Raw genomic sequence first — 17,586 nt, forward strand, 5'->3', positions numbered from 1 at the left:
CAGTCTCAGCCTTTGATGTCTGCCAGGGTTTGGAGCAGCGGCCCGGAAGCGCTCACGGGTCTCTGTGGAGTGGAAGCCACACTCCTTCTCCCCCTCCTCTGTCTGTGCGGTGGGGTACAAAGAGCTACCCCGAACAAGTAGGGATTTTTTTTTAAGGCCCCCAAACAAAGACCTAAATTTTGAGAGTGAAATTGCCACGGGGGTTATGTGGGGAGTGTAGAGAATCATTCCTGAGGACGTGGGCTGGTGGGGATGAGGGATTTAGGAAGCACATTTGCCTGGCTGTCCAGGTACGTGGGCCTGTGGGAAGGGAGGAAGGGAAGGCACAGGCAGGTGGCAGTAGTTTGGACGCCCGCCTCTGAGTGAGGTTAACAGAATGCATCTATCCCAGGTGTTAAAAAAATGAGTGAAAGGGATGGGTTTCACTTGCCTGGGGTCGCTGTGCCTGGTCAGCAGCCTTAACTGGACCTGGGATTGCCACGTGTCCAGCCAGCCTCGACTCTACAGGGTTAATGTTTTCTTAGAGACCTGTTCAGGGATCAATAGATTAGATTCCAGAGTGCTTTTGATTTACATTTAAAAGCAATCAAGAGCGGGAAGGAGATTTCTGGCGTTTGCGTGCTGTTTAAAAGCTGAATGGATGACAAATCCTGATGGAGCTGTTCCCTCTCGGAGTGGATGGCCTCGTTATGGAGACTGCTCTGTGAGCACCAGTGGGCGGTGTCCCTTCCAGGTTGTCCAGGAAGCCAATTTTGGACTCTGACTGCTGACTCAGTGTGGCCTGCTGGGTGGCTCCCTGCTCCCGGGAGGCGGCCTTGGCAGTGTCCCTGGGCCCAGCCCATGAGCAGGTGCCCCAGGTGATCCTGCCCAGACACGGCAGCAGGAAGGACAGAGGGAAGGAGCTGCGGGCAGAGTGGACCGAGGAGGGCGCCACGGGTAAGTGGGTGGCCGGCGGGGAGTGAGCGGCGCAGTTGTGAGTTGTCTTCAAGTGGGGGAGGCCTGGTTGTTTCCTTTATCTGTGGGGCAGGGAAAGAAGTTGGAAAAGCTGAGCTTGGTTTTGGAGAAGGTGTGTGCTGGGAGCTTGGTCTCAGCAGAGCAGAAGTTTCTGGCCTTTTGAAAAGAATGCGCAGCTTAGAGGCGGAGGGGATGGGGTGTAATCAGGAGCCGATCCTCTTACTTACCCCCGCCGACCTGCCCTCGCCCAGGTCTCTTACTCCCCTGGCCTTATCCAGTGTCTCGTTGGTAGAAAAACAGTCTGTATGTGTCTGTGTATCTGACTCAGGAGGCCAGGGAGCCCCTCACACAGAGTGGGTGAGGTGCAGCGGTCAGCCTGGACCAGGAGTTCGAGGGCGTGGGGCTCCGTGTCTAGCCGGATGATGACTTAGGCCTGGTTCCTTGGTCTCCCTGGGACACAGCCCCCTTCTCTGCCCTCAAGGGTAGAGATAGGCAATGAGAGGGCGGCTTGGTGATTCTTTCTGTTTCGTTTTTTTATTAATAAATTTATTTAACGTTTGGCTGCATTGGGTCTTCGTTGCTGCGCACGGGCCTTCTCTAGTTGCAGAGGGCGGGGGCTACTCTTCGTCGCGGTGCACGGCTTCTCATTGTGGTGGCTTCTCTTGTTACGGAGCACCTGCTCTAGGTGTGCGAGCTTCAGTAGTTGTGGCTCGCGGGCTCTAGAGCGCAGGCTCACTAGTTGTGGTGCACGGGTTTAGTTGCTCCGCAGCATGTGGGATCTTTCGGGACCAGGGCTCAAACCCATGTCCCCTGCATTGGCAGGTGGATTCTTAACCACTGTGCCACCAGGGAAGTCCCTTGGTGATTATTTCTAACGACCCTTCTAGCTCTGAAATCCTATGAACAATGCTATCTAGTTAGACTGCCTCCACCAGGTAACACGTGACTGCCAAGTGGGTATTTTAATCAGTGTGACTTCAGAATCACAGGGCCAGTTCTCGCGGAGGGTTCATTGCTTCGTCGATCGTGCAGTCCCCGTGGAACCTGAGTTGATGGCGGGGCTACAGTTGGTTCGGTTTTGTCTGACACTGATCAGGCACAGACATTCTCTTCAAAGCCTAGAAGCATCTTATTTATTTATTATACTTTTTTTGGCCGCACCGCACGGCATGGGGGATCTTAGTTCCCCTACCAGGGACTGAATCGGCGCCCCTTGCATTGGAAACGTGGAGTCCTAACCACTGGACCGCCAGGGAAGTCCCTAGAATCATCTTATTTTTTCAGGTGGGCTTATATTTGCCCATTATGGTTGGTGAAATTTTGTTTCCCTGTGTTGCCCCTGGAAGCCCAGAGGGAAGGGTTTGGAAACATGTGTCCTTTTTGGAATGGGATACCGTTGCCTGTAAGGCTAATTTATGGCTGGGTCTTATGTGGGCAGATAGTGAATGTTTCTGGAACCTTCTGGGCTCTGCCCACTGTCCTGTGAGGAGCCCCAGGCTCTGGCTTATTGGGACCTCATGGGCCAGTGGTCAGGCTTTGCATTTTGCTCTCAGGATGGGCCTGTCTCTCCTTTAGGAACTGCAGCATGAAGAAGTCTTATTCTGAGCAACAGACTGAGGCGGAAGGGTGGTGTTTTAGGTTTGTCCGAGGGGATGCCTCATCTCTAACCACCCAGATATGACTGGAAAGAGACAGCCATGATGCTTCTGTTTGTCTCCAATTGTGTTTAATAAGATGTGGGGGGAGAAGGATACATATAAAAGATACTTCTGGTTAATGAAACCCCAATTTTTCCCCAAATAAGAAAACCTGATGCCTTCTTTCTCTGTTTTGTCGAGGCTTGTGGCTGATTCTGCTGGATTTAAATCTGTTACAGCCAGATTTCCTGGTTCTCCTTCCTTGTCCCCCTGGACGGAGGGGAGGGCCCCGGCATGGTTTGGGTGCTGCCCAGCTGGGCCTCTGTCTGACAGAGAGCAAGAATTCTTGCCCGAGAGCAAGAATTCAGGTTGAGACCTTGTGGGTGCCATGGTAACCAGCACGCGAGGCTTGGGGGGCCTGAGATTAATGATTAAGCCCTTCATGCTATTTCAGATGAGTCAGTGGCCCTCAGCATTCCCAACCCCCAGCCAAACTTGTGTACCTTTTACCTTGAGAGCCTTTCCCACTGAGTGAAGATGAAAAATGTCTTAGAGGAATACTGAGGGGCTAGCAGGGTGGAGGTCGGGAGCGTGGCTGTCAATGGGGCAGGTGAGTGTGCTGGTGGCCGCAGGCACGCGGGGTCATCTTCTAAAGGCTGAGAACGCTGGACGTGGCCACCCAGGCCTGCCCTGAATTTCAGCTTCTGTTTAGAAAGTTTTTTTTTTTTTTTTTTTTTGCAGTACGCGGGCTTCTCACTGTTGTGGCCTCTCCCGTTGCGGAGCACAGGCTCCGGACGCGCAGGCTCAGCGGCCATGGCTCACGGGCCCAGCCGCTCCGCGGCATGTGGGGTCTTCCCGGACTGGGGCACGAACCCGTGTCCCCTGCATCGGCAGGCGGACTCTCAACCACTGTGCCACCAGGGAAGCCCCGTTTAGAAAGTTTTAAAAGCCCATGTGTGTTTTCATTTTTCTGTAAACGGGAAGCATCAGATTCTGACTGATCTGGTATTTTCTAGTGTGGCAGTAGTAAGTGGTCCTTTCTTCCCTCCCATTGGGAAAAGGGGATGAGCAGATACTTGGTCTTCTGCTCTTTTAGTCACACCTTTGTTTTGTTTTGGCCATGCCGTGTGGTGTGCGGGATCCTAGTTTCCCAGCCAAGGATTGAACCCCGTACCCCCTGCAGTGGAAGCATGGAGTCCTAACCACTAGACCGCCAGGGAATTCCCCGCACCTTTGTTTTATATGAGGACAGCAGACATTCATCCGGGACTTGCTGGGTGCGTTCCTGATAATTCCATTCCATCCCTTAATATCTCCATGGAGGCGAAGGACCAGCAGCCCCCTGCAAAACACTGAAGCAGGGAAAGGTTGAGTAACCAGTGTAGGGTTGGGCAGAGGGCAGCTCTGGCGTGTGGATGGGATTTGTCCTTTTGTCATTACAGGGCCAGCAATCCCAGTGCCTATCAAGTCTCGGTATGGCTGTCCTTTCTAGAAAACTCAGCTAAGGACAAAGTGCAGGGTGGGCACCTCAGACGATTTCAGGGGATGCCCAGATGTGGCATTAACTACCTTAAATCCCATAACAAAGCAACTGTCTCCTTAGACGCTCCACTTCCCGGCTTTCAGTGGGCTCCAGGCGAGGGTCTGAATGCCATCTCCGTTTTTAAAAAGCAAAGGGCCAGATCATGAGGAAACGGGCCTCTGGATCCCAGGCTTCCGCAGGCAACAGGGTCTGCTAGATTTAAGAATATTGTTTTGTTTCAATGAGACTTTTTTTGTGGAAATCTTCTCTGTCTGGCACAGATAATGGTGTCCCTTAATGATAATAATTTTTTAAAAAGTGAATAGATTTAATAAAAGAAAATCAAATAAATAATAGCACTGGTGGTATATGCCAGTAGTGAACAACATTTGAGAAAACCTGCTTGACTATAGCAGCATTTATGCCAGCGGGAAACTCAGTGACCGAGAGGGAAGTGCACCTTTCTGGAAAGTCAGGCACAGTCAACGCGTGCGTACACACAAGACTGTCAGGGTGACAGTTTCTCTCAGGGATGGGCAGACAAGTCTGTACAAGTTTTGCTGCAAGAAAAGGGGAGTGTGTGCGCATATGTGTGTGTGCTGCTTTTTCATTCAGCCGTAGTATTACTTTGCCCTCAAAGATGCCTCCTGACCAGCAGGCTCTACTTACACACAGCTTGGCGTGACAGTTCTGTCTGGGTGATTTTTAACCACAGGGAAGCAGCCCGGGAGTTTCCAAGGAAAAAGCCCAGTTGGCCAAACCCCATTTTTAAACTGTGTCTGATGTCCAATTTTCCAGACAGTCTGGCGGTTCTCAAATTTTAGTCATTACCAGTGTCACTTGGGGACCTTGGTGGGAGACAAAGGCTCCGGACCTGCCCTACCCACCCAGCGGGGCCTCTGTGTGCCCCAGGTGATCCCGATACACACCAGTGTCTGAGCTCGTGGTCCGCTCACAGGCTGCGGGTCCCAGCTCTGGCTGCCCGTGAGAGTCACCTGGAGAGCTCTTGAAGATTTGAGACCTGGACCCCACCCCAGAGAAGCCCAACCAGAATCTGTGGGGCTGGGGCCTGGCATTAGGATTTTTTAAATGCTTCCTAGGTGCTTCTGCTGTGTGGACCGGTGGAGACCCACTGGCCTCAGTAGAGACTTTGGGGGCAACTTTTTTGTTTTTTATAATTAATTTATTTCTTTTTGGCTGCGTTGGGTCTTCGTTGCGGTGTGCGGGCTTCTCACTGCAGTGGCTTCTCTTACTGCGGAGCACGGGCTCTAGGCGCGTGGGCTTCAGCAGCTGTGGTGCGTGGGCTTCAGTAGTTGTGGCTCACGGGCTTAGTTGCTCCGCGGCATGTGGGATCTTCCTGGACCAGGGCTCGAACCCGTGTCCCCTGCATTGGCAGGCAGATTCTTAACTACTGCACCACCAGGGAAGTCCTGGGGGCCACTTTTTAACCACACCTGGGAATGCTCATGATGAGGAAGTAAAGGGCTGCATGAGGCCTTTACAGAAATTAGTGTATCTGCAGAGAAAACCCACAGGTCTGAGTTCAGGGTTTGGAGGACTTCTGCGAAAAAATGGAGATAGGAGGCCAGTAACCCAGGGTGAGAGGAAGCGCACATCAACCTGTTAGAACCGGGTCAGGGGGGCTAACAGCTTCAAAAAATGGGGAAGGCATCGAAAGGGCTCTTGAGAATTTGTTCAGAGCGAGAAGAGCAAGGGCACGGTAAGCCGCAGCTCGGCCAGAGCCCCGGGGGTGGAGGGGAGCAGGGCGGCGGCTCACGTGGCCTCTCTGTTCTGTTAGGTCCCTGGGCAGCAAGGGTGACCCAACCCGGAGTAAGAGAACTGAGGCAGAGAATGGAGTGGAGACGGCCAGAGAGCACCGGCTGCTTTCTTTTTCTTTTCTTTTGGCCACACCTTGCGGGCTGAGGGATCTTAATTCCTGGACCAGGGATCGAACTGTGAACCCGTGCCCCCTGCAGTGGAAGCCCAGAGTCCTAGCCGCTGGACAGCCAGGGGGGACACCCCTCTTTTTTTTTTCCCGGCTGATTTCAATGAGGCTACCCCGTCTCATCCTGGGCACTTGGGAACCTGGTCATCCATCATTGTTGGTCAATTTAAGGCGCTTTAAAGGGAGGGCCAGGCTTCTGAAGACTGGGCTGGGAGTTGGGGAGATTGTCCCTGCTTTTAAGAAGTTAGGAAAAAGTGAATTCTAGAAACCATAGTCCGGTGAGCTTGGGCTCCATTTCCAAGAAATTTCCCAAAAGCATGACTGAGCAGCTGTTTTGTGAGCAGGTTTGGAGCCCAGTCTGGGTCAAGGTGATGGCCACCTTTTTTTTTTTTTCAGAACAAGCCATGCCAGGCTGGCCTTTCCTGTTCTGGTAGGTAGCTGGCTGCCAGGTCGGGGAGCGCCTGAGGCCTCTCGACAAAGCGTTTGGCCAAGCGCTGGTGATGTCTTCTTTGTGGGCTGCCGGAGTCTAACGCATCAGTGAAAATCCTCGTGGAGAGATGCGGAAATAGGAACTGGAGGGGATACAGCTGTATGTATCAGCCGCCCCTCAAAGCAGAGGGGGCCCCTGAAATTCGATGTAGAAGGGGTCTGGTGAGGCTTTCTCCTTGGAAGGGGGGCAAGGGGGATTTGAGAGTGTGACAAGCATCCAGTTCATTTGAGTTACCTGTCATGTGAGGGGAGTCTGGGAGGGTTGGTGGAGATGGAAGAGGCTGAAGTCATCTGTTGTGTCTGTACCACCTCTGCCCTCATCTTGCTGGTGGATCTGGGTCAGTCTGGAGGAAGGCACATCCTGCATCTTTGCAGCACTTGGATAAAGGCGTGATTCCTAAAGGCCCAAGGCGGGGAGCAATGAGCCAGCGTGGGTGACCATCCAGCTTTTAAGGAGAACAGTGGGCCCTCCGTAGATGTGGGTTCCATGTCGATGGATTCAACCAACCACAGATGGTGTACTGTGTTTTCCATCCCCGGTTGGTTGAATCCATGGATGGGGAGGGAGCCTGTGGATTCAGAGGGCTGAGTCTGGGACTTGAGCATCCATGGATTTTGGTACCCACAGTGGGCTCTGGAGCCAATCCCCCGTGGATACTGAGGGACGACTGTATAGGGTCGGTAGGCTGACCTGCCTGAAGGAGGTTTCCCGTAGTGCTGTGGGTGTGAAGCTTTGCACTGTGTCAGAAGGCTCCTAGAAATGTTACCCTTGAAGCCTGCCCTTTAGAATGAGTCAGAAGTGGCCCTGGTGATCTTGGAGATGATGAAAGTTGAGGCTGGAGAGGTTAAGTGACATTCCCAAGGCCACCCAGCCAGTAAGTGACGGCTGTGCAAGTGCATATGGAACAGTCTAGGTTTGACTGTGTGAACAAGACGGATTTCAGCTGCTGTCTTGCTCCAGAGGCGAGGAGTGCCTGCCGGCCAGCAAAGCAAAGGTGGGGGCTTGGGCCACGCCCATCAAGGTTTGATGTTCAGACATCATCGAAGCTCCATCCACCTGGACCACCCAGGCCTCATCTGACATTCATGCTCTGTTTTGGGTACCACACTTTAACTTATTTGGTTCCAAGTTAGAAATTGTTTTTAAAAGAATATTGTGAAGTTCTAGTAGTAACATTGTAACAACTGAAAAGTTAGGAAAAATTGGGGGCTACATTTTGGAAGGATGTTGACAGACCGGATGATTAGGGTTATGGAGGTATGAGAAACGGGAAGAAAAGGCCTAGATTGTCCTTCTGCAAGGAGGAGGGGAAAGGGGGCTGCTGGGTCATGGTTCTGACCCTGCCAGGCCTTGGCACCAGCCTCTTCACGTGGCTTAACTCTGAATCCCTGACACAACCTTACTGAGAGATCACACTTAATGGACCTCCAGGATGCAGAATGCAAACCAGATCGCTGGCATTTCTTTGAGTCCTTCCTATGTGCCAGGCATTGTGCTAAGATTACAACTTGTGTGAGCTCCAAGCTGCAGAATTCAGACCAAAGGCCGCGCAAGTCTGTAATAATCACTGCTGTTGTTTGCAGAGCCATTCCTATTATGCTGAGCAACTCTTGTACGTTATCTCATTTAATCCTCATCGCAGCCCCACAAGGCAGCATTTAGGTTTGTCCTGGTTGCTTCGGAGGCAGGGCATTGACCAAGGCTATAAAGTACATCACCGTCGTCATTGGGAGTTATTGTAATTTTCATGCAGTGATCACTGAGCGCTGCGAAACACTTTGCATCATTGTCATTAATCCGCATAACAACTCTGTGGAGATTAGGGGATTATTATCCCCATCTCGAAGTGGAGGAACTGAGGATCAGGTTGGCCCCTATGGCATATCCATGCTAATTTCATGCAGATTACTAAAAGGTGTCCCTCACGTGGACCAGGCCAGGGCGCCTGGTTTGGTGAGGATATGTGGGCTGGTTTCCTCCCACCGGCCTGCCTCCTGGTCTGGTGCCCTTAGCGCAGGGTTCAGACTGCACAGCTGTAGGCAAGGGCCCTGAGGATGAGCAAGGCTGAGGAGCTGGCTAAAGCCACATAGGAGGAAATGGCAGAGCTGGAATCCCAAGCCGGGTCTGCTGATTCTGGAGCTCGTGCTGCTAACCAGTGCCGAGGAGAGAGAACCTCGTGCTCATGAGAGACTTCCAGGTGGATGGGACCATCCTTGGGCTGGTCCTTGGAAGTGATCCCAAGAGAGACAACAGGTGGCCATCTGTCAGGATGGAGGATGGTGGCCTCAGTGACTACGAAGGGCCCCTCTGCCAATTCTGAGAGGCTGTGATCCAAGTAAGGCATTCGTGTAAGCTTAACGTCTTCAAATCTGCCATTTCTCCTCCATGTTCCCTTCTTTTCCTTTTGCTTAAAATCAACTCCATCCTCTCCTCCCCTCCGCCTCCCTCACCCCACCCTCCAGCCTGGGGTGAAAAGGCTACCTGACTCTCGTGGGGGCCGGGTTGGGGATGCTGGTGGGGGCGTGGTAGGTGGGGGGGTGGCTCGAGCTGTGTGCAGCCTCACAGCTGGTCACTGTAGCCCACAGGTGACCGCGTCGCTGGCCGTAGCCCTTCTCCAGGAAGACCCTCATTTATCATCTCTCAGTGCTTGCCCACACTTGAGCGTCAGCACATTCTACCTACACCGTCTGGCATAATCATGACACAGATGTTGTTTGACTTCAGGCATTGGGGGCTGGAGTGCAAATGGCAGGAATTCTGCAGCAACCTCCCAGCCTAGTCTTGGACTCCTGCCACCGGGGAGGCAGGAATGACCTTGGGCCGAGTGACTGAGTGACTCTCTGCTTTCTTGGGAAGAAATCTATGCCTGACTCTTCCCATGTCTTCTCTTGGGCGGTGACGCTGGCAGCAGCGCTTGGTGGTGACGGTAATACAGCGAGTCTCTTCTACTCGTAGGCAGCATTGCTGCCGGCTCACCCTTCCCATGTGCCAGGCCCCGTGCTGAGGGCTTCACGAGCACTTGCTGGTTTAATCCTCACAATGGGCCTTTGAGGTGAGTATAACGATTATCCCCAGCAATCAAGGAACCTGTCTCTTAAGTTAGTTCCGGGTAGTGTATCTTATGGGGAGAGGATGTCATTTTCTCTTGAAGAGAGAGAGAGTATGCTTCTTGTAAGTCTGAAGCAGAGGTTTTCAGCTGGGGGCCATCTGCCTCCTAGGGGACGTTTGGCAATATCTGGAGACATTTTTGGCTGTCAGTTTGGGAAAGGGTTTGGTATTGGCATCTCATGGGTAGAGGCCAGGGATGCTGCCAAGCACCCTTATAATGCACAGGACAGCCTCCCACGACAAAGAATTCTTCATCTCCAGTGTCACTAGTAGGAGGTTAAGAAATTCTGATCTAAAGAGAATAAGAGGGATTTCCCTGGCGGTCTAGTGGCTAAGACTCCACGCTTCCACTGCAGGAGGTGCGGGTTCCATCCCCGGTTGGGGAACTAAGATCCCACGTGCCATGTGGCGCGGCCAAAAAAAAAAGAAAAAAGAGAGTAAGAAACAGTATTCATGGTTTCAGCCAGTTTGTGATCATTAACTCCTGCTCAAACCCCAAACCCTGCTTGTGGTCATTGGTGCAGTTCCCCGCCTCTTTCTGGTTCTCCCACTGATCATGTGGGAGGGTTGCACTTTCCTACCATCTCTTAGGTGGAGATGCGACTTGCGTTGGCCAAAGAACTGTCAGCAGGAAATACGCTGGTACTTTGATGTTGAAACCTTCAAGAGCTCAGGTGCAGTTTGCCACATTTCTTTCCCCTTACGATGGCAACCATCAATGCTCCCAGCTTGTAGAGGCTCCATCAGCCTGTTTCCTGGAGTCAGGAGGCCCAGGGGAGAGCTCCTGGTCGACTCACATGGACGTGCAGGATGAATGAGAAACGATCTTTGTTATTTAAACCACTGAGATTTGGGGGTTGTTTTATTACCATGGCATAGCCTATCTGATCCCGACTGATGTATTCTAAATAGAACCAAAATAAGGAGAAGTTAGGATTTGAATCAGGCAGGCGGTATGTGTTTTTGTTTCTATCTGGATACTGATGCTGGCTACTCAAGCATCAGGTGTTTATGGATTGCTTTACTCCAGTGAAGATACTGTGTTCAGCCCCGTGGGAGATTTAGAGATGCTGGCAGATTGATTGCTTCATAGAAGGGATGGAAGGGAGTTTAGAAGATCTGTGTGGCCCATCTAGACCTCTTTGATGTCTAAAGAGGTTAAGTGACTTACCCAATCATCTGAGTCTCCTACTGGAATCAGGAAACCCTACCCAGACTGCGGCTGTATGAAGCTGTGCTCACCTAACTCAGTGAGTGGTTTTCAATCAGTTACTGGTCTCTGAATGCTTGGAGGACAAAATCCATCTATACTTGCCTAGGGCCTCGTGAAGCATCTGGCACGGTGGTGTTTTTGAGTGAGTTGGGTCGGGTGGGGGGGGCGGTGGATAGGGTAGGACGTGAGCAGTGCCATGATGGGGCACAACTTGGAGGGCTCTGAGAGCTCTGGGGGAAGAGATGACCCGAAGTGGCCGGCAGGGACACAGAGCCTGCTTTCTGGGGCGGGTACCAAGTAGGATGGGGCCTGAGTAGAGAGGAGGGAAGAGCTGGGCGTTTCTCATTTTTCTCTGGGTTTCAGATATGCAGGAAGCACCCCAATCCTGGGGTCACCATGAAGAAGGAATACTTTAGGGTGGGGTGTCCTCCTCTAGCTGGTCCCGGAGAAGGCTTCTGGTCTCCCCGGCATTGCCTGGGCAGCTATCGCCTTACCTGCGCAGCACGTGTCCGGGGAGGGGGTGTCACCTCCAGGAATTGCTCTGAAGGCTCAGGAGTTGTGCTCGTCTCCCTCAGAGGCTTGGGGAATGATCATTTAGTGCCAGGAGCCGGCTTACCCTGGCGCAGAGCCAGAGCCCTTCCCAGCAGCGCAAAACAAAGTCAGCTTGACTCCCGCTTCCAGGTACCTCAGCGTTCCCATCCACAAAAGGGGCATCGTCGGGAGAGCTCACCCGCTCTGCCTTTTGCGGAGGTTGTCACATTGGAGGGTTCTGCCCTGTCAAGCCGGTGAAGTGCCCTCACAGTGAGAAAGGGGGGAATTGCCACTCAATTCAGATCTTCCAGGCACTCGAGCCTGGAGGGGGATGGGACAGGAGCCTTGGGACAGCTCTGACAGCCCCTGCGGGCTGCGCTGACACTTGTCGGTGGGAGCGTCCATTTGTGGTCACTCTGGGTGCTGGCCGGAGGGGTCTGGCGGCAGACCTAGCCTCTCCGCTCTGGGTGTTCCCGGCCTCACAGGTCGATCCTAACCCGTGTGGCTTCCACAGTGCAGCCCCCTTGCCTGGCAAGACTGCCTTTCTTACAGTACCTGCAGGCGCACGGGTGTGTTTCCTGTAAGTCTGTCCCCTCCCTCTTCCACTGCCCTCAGTAATCCAGGAGGGATTGGATCGTAATCTGTGAAGGTGCCAGCAGTCTCCACCTCAGCTGTGTGATTCACGCAGATTCAGGCAGCCAGGGGGTTATTATTATTGTTATAAGAGAGTCAGTACAGCATACAGGCTGAGAGTCCTGCTTGGAGCCAGACTGCCTGGGCTTGAATCCCAGCCTCGCCACTCCCTAGCTGTGCAGTCCCGAGCGAGTTATTAATCTCCCTGAGACTCAGCTGTCTTATCAGTATAACTGGGTGAGCACTGCACCTAGCTCAGCTGGGTTGTTGCGGGGTTCGGATGAGCAACTCTATTTAGTATATATGCAAAATGCTCCCAACAGGGCCAGGACACCATAAACGTGCTAGCTGTTAATATTTTTGCGCCAGGTATTGGTGTCACCAAAGGGTTGCCATCAACCATGCCTCCACCCGGTTCTTTGATGTAAACCATTGTGTTTGCAGTCTTACTGGAAGCGCCATGCAAATGTGGTTCAAGCCTCAGCCCCACCTACCGCCGGGGTGTGGGACTTCAGAGCTGGGGGGGGGGTTGACCAGGACAGCCACCTGCATGGTTTTCTTGGTACTTCTCTCATTTTTTTCCCTCTTTCCCAGAAGATAGCTGCCTTTAAAAGAAAAAACGATGCATTGCACAAACAGCGTAATAATGTTAAAACACATACTTGCCTCACTGCCCCTGACCTAATTTGAACTGTTTGCGTATCTCCAGTTCTCCTCCTGTCCTTGTCTGTAGCAGATATGCATCTAGTAATAGTGAATGGACTTAAAGAGCAAAGACACTTTTTGATGATGTTACACCCCGCACCCCCCAAAATAAAACACTCCGGGAGGCAGTAGAATAGTAATACATTTGGGGCCTGGGGTCTGGTGGGCTTTGGCTAGTGTGGCCTTGGCCCTTGCTGACTGGGCCATCTCGGGCAAGTTAATTTGACTCTGGGGCGCCGTGCTCTCTCTGTCCTGTAGCAGGGGAGTAATTCTAACCCAGTGGACTTTGCCACAGTCACAGAAAGAAGCAGTATAGGTGAAAGTTCTAGCTTTGTGTGGTGGTTTAACAAACCATCCTTTTTGTTAGAAAAGCTGTGCATGTTTAGAGTTTTAATGGCTGCCTGACGTTTGGTTGTCTAGTTAGAGCCGAATTTGTCCCCTCTGGAGGCAGCAGTGTTGGGGGCTGGCAGCTGGGAGCCCCTGGAGTCAGACCTCCCCCTTTGTAGTCGGTAACTTGGTGTTTTTTTTTGTTTGTTTGTTTGTTTTTTTGCTGTACGCGGGCCTCTCACTGCTGTGGCCTCTCCCGTTGCGGAGCACAGGCTCCGGACACGCAGGCTCAGCAGCCATGGCTCACGGGCCCAGCCGCTCCGCGGCATGTGGGATCCTCCCGGACCAGGGCACGAACCCGCGTCCCCTGCATCGGCAGGCGGACTCTCAACCACTGCGCCACCAGGGAAGCCTGTTAACTTGGTGTTTGTTCAGCTAAGACACGGCCCAGAGCCCTGCTGAGGGTCAGCCTTTATCTGCTGTCTCCCCTCCACGCCCCCCAACCTCTAGGCTGGATCTTTCTCTTCTGTGGGTCTGGGTGTTGGTTCAGCTCCCTGGGGGATGGTGTTTTGGGTTCTGCAGGTGTCATGGAAACCCCCAAGCTCAGGAAGAAGGAGGGGAAAACTTTTTCATAGGCAGACAAACAGGTATTTCCTGTCAGCCCCCAGCTGAGAAATCAGCCCCCTCAGTAATTCAGAAAAAGGAGCCCCACCCAGGCCACTCCCCAGCCCTGAGGGCCTGCCACTCCCAGGATATAATGAAGGAGGACAGCTGCACTGTCCAGTAGAACTTTCTGCGATAATGGAAACGTTCATTCTGCTGCTTCCAATATGGCAGCCCTTAGCAACACATGACTGTTGAGCTCTAAAAATGGGGCTTAGTCCAAATTGGCATGTGTTCTAACTAAAAATACGTGGCAGACTTAGACGACAGCACACACAAAAGAACTGACAGCAGCTCATTCATTTTTAATATTGATTTTGTGCATGTTTATATTTTATGTGTTGAAGTGATGTGTTGGGTACGTTTGGTTAAATAAAATACTGTATCGTTAAAATTGATGCCGTCTTTCGCTTTTTTCATGTGGCTGCTAGAAAGTACAAGATTCCGTGGGAACTCGGGTTGTACTTCGGTTGGACAGTACCGTTCTAGAGTGTAGACTGGCAGCTGCCGTCCTGCCCGACGAAAGGCTGACTCGGCTTAGAGAGGGCAGAAGTGAAACCCACCTGGGCACCCACCTAGTCCCCCGTGTACCCAGTGCCTCCTGTTCCTGGACCTGCCAGGTGGGTGAGGAGGAGCAAGTACCCTGGGGCAGAGGGTCTACTGTGGCAGCCACCCTGGTAACGCCTCTGGGGTCTTGGGCGCAGGAAGTCAGGTCACTGAGGGAACTTCTCAGTGGGGCTGAGTGGCTGGCTTAGGGTGGACCTTGGGAGGTGTGGACGTGGGCTCCAGGGTGTCATACTGGACATGGCTTCATGAGCCCTGGTTGGAATCCTGGTTCTGGGCAGTTAGAATAATGGCTACCATTGACAGGTTACCTGTGATGTGCCAAGCCCTGTGCTGGGCACTCTACCATCCCACTGAATCCTCCCACCTGCTGGGAGGTGCCATGGTGCCCATTTTGCAGATGAGGATCACTGAGGACCTAAGTAGTAACACCGGTCCAGAGTCCTGCTGTTTGCTAAGTGCCGGAGCTTACAGTGAAACCCCCATCTGACTCAGTGTCTTGCTCTTTGCCCCACACCACTGCTCTCTGGACTCGGTCCCTCTGTTTCCTCTGACCCTCAGTTTCATGACGAAGACAGAGGGGCAGACACTTCCTCACAGGAGGTGCAGGAAGGGCAGGGGTAGACTTTCAATTCAGGGTGCCCATCCTGGGAGAGGACACGTGTGCTTGTGTCCACTGGGCCCTTCTTTCCTGTGTTAACTGAGTTTGGGCCTGAACTTTGAACAGACCCGTCAGACAACCCAGGTTCCCAGAGGCTGGGCAGCCGGACCTGAGGCCCCAGCACATCTTCTTCAGAGCGAAGGGGGAAGGCCCAGGTTTCTGTGTTCCAGGCCCTTGAGTACAGCCCTGCTTCCTAGTTAAGTACCTTTTAAACACTGAATAAATATTGGTTTAAGAGGCCAGAGCCCTCTGTTAGGTGTGTGTTGGGGAGAAGGGGCAAACCCCAGCCTTGGCCTCCACCCCCTGGTCCAGGGGCTGAGAGTAGGGGTCATCATGTAATCTGAGCTTGGGGGCCTGAGGAGGCCAGCACCTCCCCTGTCTTCCTCCTGGCAGCCAGGGAATTGGGCAGTCTGTCTCCACAAAAGTCCACCTGGGCCACTTCCTCACTGCCTGCTCCACCCTGACCAGAGATAAGCTTTGTGGTTTTTCCTCTTTCCATGGGCTTACTGTCCTTCTGTCTGAGGGCCGTGAGTCGTGGCAGAACCAAAGGTCTGGGAAGACCACCCCTGAGTGCCCTGTGAAGGTGGCAGAGGCTGCCCACCTTGATCTCAGTGACCTCGTACAAATCACTTCACCTCCCTGAGCCTCACTTTCCTCATCTGTAAAATGGGAATGTTGGTGGCGATGAAACACACCCCAGAGAGTTGTAAGGATTAAGTGAGAACCTGTAAGAGGGCACGGTGAAGAATGCAAGAGCCATGTGAGGGGTCATTTTGTATAGTTTCATGGACATCTGCCAGACAAAATGGAATTGGAAAGAAAGAACATGGGAGCCTAGAGTAAATCTGAGCCCTAACACTGAATAGCTGAGTGGCCTTAGCTTAACATGACCTCCCCTCAGGCCTCAGTGTTCTGGTCTGTAATATGGGGTTGTTGAAGAGGGTTTGAATGTGACTCTGTGTGCCTGGCGTGTGCACGGTGGGTGCTCTGTAGCCTCTCCATTTTCCCAAATGCTTGAGCAGTGCTGTGATCTGCTTAGCTGAAGGCTGTCGAGAGAATGCTTGCTTAGCTTCTTTTTATTTATTTATTTATTTATTTATGGCTGTGTTGGGTCTTCGTTTCTGTGTGAGGGCTTTCTCTAGTTGCGGCGAGCGGGCGCCACTCTTCATCGCTGTGCGCGGGCCCCTCACTATCGCGGCCTCTCTTGTTGCGGAGCACAGGCTCCAGACGCGCAGGCTCAGTAGTTGTGGCACCCGGGCCCAGCCGCTCCGCGGCATGTGGGATCCTCCCGGACCGGGGCACGAACCCGTGTCCCCTGCATCGGCAGGTGGACTCCCAGCCACTGCGCCACCAGGGAAGCCCAGCTTCTTTTTAAAGTGTACAGATACTGTTTTCTGCCTGGCTCATTTCTTTGCAGCAGATGAGTTTTAATCCTTTGAGCATCCCGCAGCGCCTCCCCGGCACACTCCTGGACCAGTGTTACCTCTGTATTGACAGCTGTTCTGTCCCAGTAACAACATGGCATCTTCACGTCCCTGATCTTCACAGCTGTCCTGACAGTGGGCAGGACTGCCGTTGTCCCATCTTAGAAGACAGGGTCTCAGAAGGTGGGGGTGATCATACCCTGTGTACACACAGCCCTTGGAAGAACAATCTAGAAGCTCTTAAAAGAAACCAAAAACCTTGGGGCTTCCCTGGTGGCGCAGTGGTTGAGAGTCCGCCTGCCGATGCAGAGGACGCGGGTTTGTGCCCCGGTCCGGGAAGATCCCACATGCCGCGGAGCGGCTGGGCCCGTGAGCCATGGCCGCTGGGCCTGCGCGTCCAGAGCCTGTGCTCCGCAACGGGAGAGGCCACAACAGTGAGAGGCCCGTGAGAAAGGAGGGATAGAGATTTTAGTACATCTTGCCGGTGCAGAATGGTTGGCTGTGACGAGGTGGACAAGAAGCGTGGTGCGGGGACGGCTGGCTGGGGCTGGAAACTTGTCATCAATAGACCACCTTTAGGGCAGGTACTTTAGGGCAGGTACTGTTGAGGGTACGTGCCGTCATGACGACTCAGCCCCAGGAAGGGTCTCTGCTTTTATTTCCCTCCCAGTCTGAGTGCTTTGAGGACTCTGGGGTGCTGGCAGGTAAGCATGTGGGAGTGGCTTTGCTGCGGGAAGGGGGTGGGGTGCGGAGTGGGGGGTAGTGGAGGGTGTGTGGGGGACTGCAGGCTGCCTGTACTCTGCTGGGAAGAAGCTTAACACCCATCAACGGGTGGAGGTGTCAGGACGCACTTGGAGACTAGAACTCAGGAAGGAAAGTCAACAGCCTGCCCCCTGGAGCTCTCAGAGTCCACTCATCAGGGGCCTGTGGAGAGCTGGGCAAAGTTTCCAGCAGGACCCCACAGCGGGGTGGGGAGTAGTCCCTGGGCCAGCAGGGCTTGGCTGTGGCTCGGTTGAGGGATCTCAGTAGAGAGAATGTATGATTTAAAGATGGCTTGGTCATCCATGGAAGCTTAAGAAAGGGGAGGGGTCCTGAGTCAACCTTGGCAGTGCCCAACAAAGTTGCCCAGGGGAGAGGGCACCCCGGCCTTTAGACTTCTGTGCGTTTCATCGCTGTGCTGCTTGGCTGCAAACATCCTTCACATCCTTC

At 53.1% G+C, this 17,586-nt stretch overlaps 1 protein-coding gene across 6 annotated transcripts in view; it reads left to right on the top strand.

The window, feature by feature from the left end:
* The window catches only part of KSR1 (kinase suppressor of ras 1), a 160,777-nt gene that overhangs the window by 31,671 nt on the left and 111,520 nt on the right, over window positions 1–17,586 (top strand). Inside the window, exon 1 of one of the 6 annotated variants that reach the window (XM_024735611.1) lies at window positions 918–936. The exons of 4 other annotated variants lie outside the window; for them this stretch is intronic. The gene's annotated coding sequence lies outside the window, so the exon portion shown is untranslated. Of the gene's footprint in view, window positions 1–917; window positions 937–10,996; window positions 11,012–17,586 lie in introns of those variants that run through there. One more of the 6 variants, XM_024735603.1, reaches the window with a different exon arrangement.

The sequence above is a fragment of the Neophocaena asiaeorientalis genome, unplaced genomic scaffold (assembly GCF_003031525.2).
Source record: "Neophocaena asiaeorientalis asiaeorientalis breed wild unplaced genomic scaffold, Neophocaena_asiaeorientalis_V1.1 scaffold129, whole genome shotgun sequence".
Taxonomy (NCBI): domain Eukaryota; kingdom Metazoa; phylum Chordata; class Mammalia; order Artiodactyla; family Phocoenidae; genus Neophocaena; species Neophocaena asiaeorientalis.